General features: G+C 44.8%; 1 protein-coding gene across 4 annotated transcripts in view; it reads left to right on the top strand.

Moving 5' to 3' along the window:
• The first annotated feature begins 2,577 nt into the window (after positions 1-2,577).
• The window catches only part of cald1a (caldesmon 1a), a 64,704-nt gene continuing 59,953 nt past the window's right edge, over positions 2,578-7,328 (top strand). For 2 of the 4 annotated variants that reach the window (XR_007196353.1, XM_048268460.1), the window contains exon 1: positions 2,579-2,779. The gene's annotated coding sequence lies outside the window, so the exon portion shown is untranslated. Of the gene's footprint in view, positions 2,780-7,328 lie in introns of all 4 variants that reach the window. The other 2 variants (XM_048268463.1, XM_048268464.1) reach the window with 2 other exon arrangements.

The raw sequence follows: 7,328 nt of genomic DNA, 5'->3' as shown, positions 1-7,328 counted from the left end.
TATCCCTGAGAGGTACATCCTGGTTTCCCATGCGTTTGTGTCTCGCAGAGTCCAGAGAGGTGCAGACGTCAGCCTGATAACAGCTGACTCAGGAACAGGTCTGAACCGGATTTGGGCCAGATCCAACTGTCCTGTGGCCCACAGCAACAACCCCAGAAAGTAACTTCAGAAAGTAAAAGTACTTTCTAAAAAGTATAAGTACATAGGTTATAACTGTTCACTTAATCCAGGTGATTTCTCAGATGATCAGATGTGATCTGAGATGTGATTTCTCAGATGATCAGTTCTTCTTTACCTGTCTTACCTCAGCTCATCTATTCCTGTCTCTTCAGCTGTTATCCATAATCAGCTAATGGACCAAACATGGGGTAGGACTTTTACTTTCTGAAGCTGGCCAGGCATTGCTGTTCTGCAGACTGCAGGGAGTGCCACAGACTCTCCCTTGCCTGCTCTCACTATAGGCCATCTGAGCAGGCAGAGTCTCAACCAAGCAGAGTGAGGAGAAAGTGGCTTACTTTAATCCAGGGCCCTCTTTGATGTCTGCAGAGATGTTTGAACACGTAAGGCTGTGGCAACTACCGCAAGGGTCAGAGAGGACCCAGAGCAAGGCTTTCTGGGAACTCACTACTCGGAATCATCTGCAAGTGACTATGTGTGACCGTGTGTGTGTGTGTGTTATGATTTTGTGTAAAATATGTGCATGCCTGTGCATGAATCCTCAAAAGTGGGTGTGTTGCCAGCAATAGGTGTTTATGTTTGTGTGTGTGTGTGTGTGTGTGTGTGTTGGGAAAGTGGAGAGTGTACAGAACTGCTGTGTGAGGGTGAATCCATGGAAATCCATGGGCGTGGAGCTGATTCTCTCCAGATTAACCAGAACATGACACTGACAGACCGTCATGACAGATAGCTTTCTCATACTGACTAAAACTCAGTCATACTCAGTCTTCATACAAACACTACCCTGCAGCGTGATTTCATCATTGGGGAACACATCACCTTCTATCTAGAAACATTCATCGTCATTCACTGAAGCACCGTCCCTGAATCGTAGCCAATAACCAAATATGCCCAAAAACCTTCATTGATAATTGGGCTATTATGAGGTCATTCTTTACTGTTGCTATAAACTGAGGCCTATGTCTAAAACAAACATCTGACGTCATGATTCAAGTATAGACTGGACAACAGCCTCCTGGGAAGCTCTTGTTTGACCCTTTGTAAACATGCTGAGATCAGAGCCATTACGTTACGAAAGAAGTACGTAAAAAAAAAAGTTTGTGCCATTGTGTCCTGTAGCTTACATCAGAGTTTTAGAGTTCTATGTGTTTTTGCCTTCAGGCAAAATACTCAAAGATAAAAGAAAGACCAATAATCAAAGACCAAGACCCCCCACCTTGTACCCTTGCACACACACACACTCACATACTGAACCTACCAAACACCACATTCTATCTGTTTTCTCTGATTTCCAAACTTTTGTGACATTTTCCCCTGCTTACATTAGCACTTATGACAACACACACACACACACACATACAGAGAGAGAGATAGAGAGAGAGAGAGAGAGAGAGAGAGACACACACACACACACACACACACACACACACACACACACACACAGAGTTCTGAAGCACAAAGGTCCATAACCTCATTGACATACTGATATGATAGTGCTAGAGAGGAGGCTAATGCCTGGCCAATACTGGATGTCTTTGCTTGACTTATTTGATTTACTGAAGTGCTGTCTTTTGTGGCAGTTGTCATCCAAATGATCATTGTTTTAAGTGGTAGACAGAGCACAACAGTGCCTTGCACGGTTTCATAATTTAGGACACTGGCTCTATTGTTTTGGCACACAAGGTCCGAATCCTTCCCAAATCCACCAAGACACAACAATATCCTATACAGAAATGCAAAGCAGAATCTGGAAGTTGGAATTACTCATATGCAATAGACATGGCAATTAAATACACCCGTGGGAGTTGATAGTTGCACTGAGGCTGAACACTTTCAGACACATTCTTCCTTGGGACATTTTATGAATAGAAACGGTTTCATTGTAACTTGAATACTCAGAGGAAAGTTTGCCATTGATTGTTGAATTGGGTTACTTTGTACACCTTGTGGGGGTTAAATCCCGTTATGAATCGCTTAGTGGAGGTACTCTCGTTTCTCATAAGGTATTACGCCTGCCTTTAAGCGTTTGAACAGACAGCGCCCCTTTTCGCCAAGATTAACATTTCATATGATCGCTTCTGACAGCGGAGTTTCTTGCAGAGGCCTTGAGAAGGATAACCAAAAAAGGGCATTTCTGCAAGTGAGTTTTGGCGCTCTCTCGACTTTTCAAAGCTTATAATGTGTTGGTATTTGTAGTCCTCTTTTTTTGCAATCTGATGGATGGTTACTTTAATTGGTCGGAGAAATTCCAGACATGCTTTTTCTGTGTGTGTTGGGGTGGAGGGGGGGGGGGGGGGGAGTAGAAGGATGATGATGGGGAGGGAGAAAGCCGAGCCCACCGTCGTTTTTTGAAGCAACCATTGGCTGATACTTGGAATAGACAACGGACAATGTGTAGAGCCTGCCAGCTGTATAGCCTACACCGAGGAGATGTACTAGATCGTTTTTAAAAAGGGAGGAGCCTATGATATTGTGTGCTGTTATTGAATAGCCTACTGTAGTATTTCAACCTCTGACTCCGGGCTGGTTAGCAACTCATTTGGCTCATCTGTTGATTCTCGACCTCGCCCAAAACAATCGTTAATAACGGTCATCTTTGCAGGTAAGGATTTCGCTGAAGTAATTGTCTATTTGCACTTAAGATAACAACTTTGATGAAAGCGGTGGACTCCCATAAAGTCTCGCCTGCTCTCGCCTATACTTACAAACTGTTGCTTAGCTTAGTGGTTCTGCTATTTGGAAGATATAGACCAAGGAGAAGTCCCATTATGACATTTGGACAAAGAAAATAGAAGCATGTATTTTGCATCCGGATGCCTAACTTATACGAAACAAAGCCTTTTTAAAAATACGGGTTATGTTGGTAATTTTTTTATCTACTCAAGATATTGATGTGGGATGTGTTTGTTTTGTGCGATGTCCAATGCCAATCTCTTCATCCCGAACCAAAATATCTGTCCGTCCTGGAATTTCTTGTCCTGAGGAGTGTACCCTAGTCCCTGCAGATCCTTATCGAACAACTCCAAGCAGGGGCGTGCACTCCCTGCTCCCGTCCTGCAGACATTGGATTTAAGCAAAAGTCTCCACAGCCTCATAGTCCCGTCTCAATTATTTAATGTTTGCATTATTTAGCGATATTATATTCGAGTCGTTTATTTAATGTTTCACTGTGTGATGCAGGTGTACTGAGTAGTTTGACGAATATCTTAATGCAGTGCCCGGTTCTTGAAGTTTTTAAAAGATGCCCCATGTCCTGTAGGCTGTGTTTGATAAGTTGACTCTAACGCCACATGGTGATGTGAACATAAATAATTTAATCACACTCTTGGCAACGTCGTGACATTTGAATAAGGCGCTTCAGTAGCATCCTCTAACAACTAGATCTACTGTTTGTTCTGGCTCGGATCTCTCACTCGGTTCCCAAAATATTTGCGGTGAGAGGTCGCCAGCCAGTGACATACTTTACACGGTTTAATCTCTCTCTGTTCTTGGACTCACTCGTGAAGGAAGGATTGGTGATGGAGCAGCTTTGGTCAATAGTGTGGTGGTGCGCTGTATCGCGCGCTACAGAATTCGGTAAAGGTGGCCAACGGACTGGCCCGCGCCAGATCTGATCCCACCAGCCAAGGTTTCGCGGCACCAGCCTCACAGGGTCTGTAAGCCATTATAACAGAAACAGTCAGTGATATTATTAATCACCATGCGAAGGCCCCAGTCTGGTTTTCTTTGGCTAATATAAGAGGCTTTCAGTGACCAAATACATGTAGTCTCTCTCTCTCTCTCTCTCTCTCTCCCTCTCTCTCTCTGTCAATCTCTCTCTGTGTCTGCCATCCTCCCATATCCCCATCATCTTGTCTCCCTCAGAGCTTGTCTCATAAAACTAACCAACAAAATCAACCAAAGCCCTAACAGTTTCTTTCACCCCATGACCAAACGTAAAAAAAACACAGTCATGGCATGTAACAGTAGATCAAAGACAGCATGATGAACTGTCCCCCGTTCTGGCATCGCACCTCGAGGCATGTGGTTCCAGCGCCGATGCACAGCTTGCGCGGCGGCCCGTTCTGGTATTAGATGACAAAGCAGGTATTGAATAAGGGCTTGTGTGGACAGTGGGAGAGGGAGCTTGGAGCGAGCTGAGCGAGACAGCCCCAGTAATTGGCCATGAAACCGTATCTGATAGTGTCTCAGTGTTGTGAAAATATGAGGGGAATGCCCCAACCTTATAAGGAACGGATTGAACTTAGTGACTGATGATTGGAATAGCCTTTGGAATGCATAACAGGGTAGTTTTGTTTTTAAAAAAGCTCCCCCTACTTTCCCCTCTTTCTTCTTCTCCCCCTCTCCTCTTCTTTCTTTCCCCCTTTTTGTCAGTGTTTAACCACAAGGGCACCATGTAGAAGTGGGAGAATATGGATGTAGGCTGCTCAGCACACTGGCAATGAAAAGGGTTTTGGAGTCTCTCTTTCTCTCTCACTTTCTCTCTCTCTCTGTCTGTCTGTTTGTGTGTGTGTGTGTGTGTGTGTGTGTGTGTGTGTGTGTGTGTGCATGTTTGAGAAGGCCGTGGCAGGATGTAGGAAACACTGCCCTCTGCTTCCGGACTCTGATGGCCTTCTCGACGAGGCCCAGTGGTTGTCGGATCAGGGTGGGGGTGGCAGCTGCAGTGGGGGTGGTTGAAGCTTTTTTAGACCGAACCTCCCGCTCCAACTGACTGTAAACAGCATGAGGGATCCTGGGTGGGATTGGAAGTAGAAGCTGCACCATCACCCTAATAGTTACAGCAATACAGCAAGCTGGTTCAAGCATAGTACATGTAGAAAGTAGATTCAAGTATATATTCACTCCAGGCAAGCACCATTAGCTAGGCACTGTGCTTAAATGGATTTAGTGTAGTGGTTGCATATTCGTGTGCCTACAGATTGCTTGTGGTGCTGCAGTTGTACATGTGTTTCAGGCCAAAAAGCCACTCATGCAGCTCAGAAAGCAATAATGAGGCCAATAGTTGACATCCTCAAGACCCTGGACCAGGTCAGTCAGAGGCATAGAGAGGCCTATGAACAGGGACATGCCCTCGCATAGCATCAGCAGACACAGAGGCAGGTAGTTGCGGATTCAGGTGGTGACCACATCCAGATCAGATCTGCTTTAATGTCAGATGATAACAGTGTTACTGCTGCCTGACTTCACCAGAACCATTACGTTCACTACACACACACATACAGAGAGAGAGAGAGAGAGAGAGAGAGAGACCACAATCACCACCGTCACTACCATCAACCAATACTTGAGTGGAATTTCCGCGGGTAGAAGAGCCCTTGGAAATACCCGTGTTGCCAAAGACGACATCTTTGAACTGAACCCTGGGAGCACTAGAGCAAACACACACACACACAGACACACATACACACACACCTCCCCTGCCGGCTTTTTCAGCAAGAGGCCTGGAGGCTGGCAGGATGGTGGTCATGAAGGAAGGAAGAAAAAGAGTGTCTTGTTTATTCTGAGGGTCGTGTTATGAAATGTTCAATTAGCTTCAAGTTAGAGTGATTGACAGGGGAGTGGAGGCGAGGCTTACCTCAAAGGAGGCTTTCCCCAGAGAGAGAGAGAGAGAGAGAAAGAGAGCCCTCAGCCAACTATACTCTCTCCTCTCTTCATCTCTCCTCTCCCTCCTCTCTTCTCCTCCACTCTCTCTCTCTCCTCTCCACTTCTCTCTTCTCTCTCTCTCCCTTCTGCTTTGAATTTGATAGCATGTAATTTGAATGTGCTGGGTTCAGAACCACACAGCCCGGCTTGGTTGTGTAACTCAGCAAGCCCAGAGCCCTCTTCGGAGGCACCAGGAGCTCTCTCTGCGGAGCTTGTTGCCGGCGACTACTGAGCCTAAATGGCAAAATCTGGCGTGCCTTAGTCATGAAGTAAGGACGGCGCGAAACTGGAGATTCTGTTTATTTAGGTCCCCGCAAATATGCAATAAGTGGCATACAGATGTTTTGTTAGCAATGTATAAATCTTGAATTCCAAGCTACCCCCTCATTTTTTTCACTCTTGCTCTCACAGAAAGGAAACACTCCAATGGCAGGAACCCATTTTGTAATCTGACTTCATATTCCTGTTTGTTGTTCTACGTTTTTTTTTTTTTCGTTTTAAACCAGGCGGGATTTTTTTTTCTGCAGTGGAAAAGTCAGACGCTAGAACACTAAAGCCAGAGCAGAGCTCGAATGTTCCCCTGATCTGATCTTGGTACTGCATTCCCTGCTAGGCCCTTGTGCTGCACCACACTACTGCAGAGGCCTGTGATTTTTTTTTAAATGTATTATTATTATTATTATTATTATTATTATTATTATTATTTATTTATTTATTTATTTATTTATTTCTATTTTTCATTTTTGTTCCTTAGGAGTGATGAAACATCTGCATTCCCTGCTAGGCCCTTGTGCTGCACCACACTACTGCAGAGGCCTGTGATTTTCTTTTGTTATTTTTTTATTATTTTTTTTTTCCGTTTTCGTTCCTTAGGAGTGATGAAAAATGTTCTCACTTTACGTGGGTGTTGGGTGCAGTGGTGGTTAAACTCTGGTGGCCTGACAGATTGACGGGCACATGTTATTCCTCTTAATCTCACACAGACTCGGGGCCCCCTGTTTGAAGTCAGGTTGGGCGGGTGGGCACTTTGGCCTGGCGCGGTAATTGGCTGATCACCTCCTCCTCACACGTGCTCCAGTATAGGCCACTTGGAGTGTGTGTGTGTGTGTGTGTGTGTGTGTGTGTGTGTGTGTGTGTGTGTGGGGGGGGGTGCTTGGGCGGGAGTAATGAGGAAAATTGTCAATTGAAACTTGTGACTTCTTTAGGTATCAAGTCAGACTTACAGGCCCCCTCCCAGTTCTCTTTTCTCAAGGGAGCATATACTGTATATATATATATATATATATATATATATATATATATATATATATATATATATGTATGTGTGTGTGTTGTGTGTGTGTGTAGGTGTATATGTGTGTGTGTGTGTGTGTGTGTGTGTGTGTGTGTGTGTGTGTGTGTGTGTGTGTGTGTGTGTGTGTGTATGTGTGTGTGTGTGTTTGTGTCTGTGTCTGTGTCTGTGTGTGTGTGTGTGTGTGTGTGTCTGTGTGTGTGTGTGTGTGTGTGTG

Source organism: Alosa alosa, chromosome 17, assembly GCF_017589495.1.
Source record: "Alosa alosa isolate M-15738 ecotype Scorff River chromosome 17, AALO_Geno_1.1, whole genome shotgun sequence".
In the NCBI taxonomy this organism is placed as follows: domain Eukaryota; kingdom Metazoa; phylum Chordata; class Actinopteri; order Clupeiformes; family Clupeidae; genus Alosa; species Alosa alosa.
The sequence above is the reverse complement of the archived record's forward strand: the minus strand, read 5'-3'. Positions and strand labels throughout refer to the sequence as shown.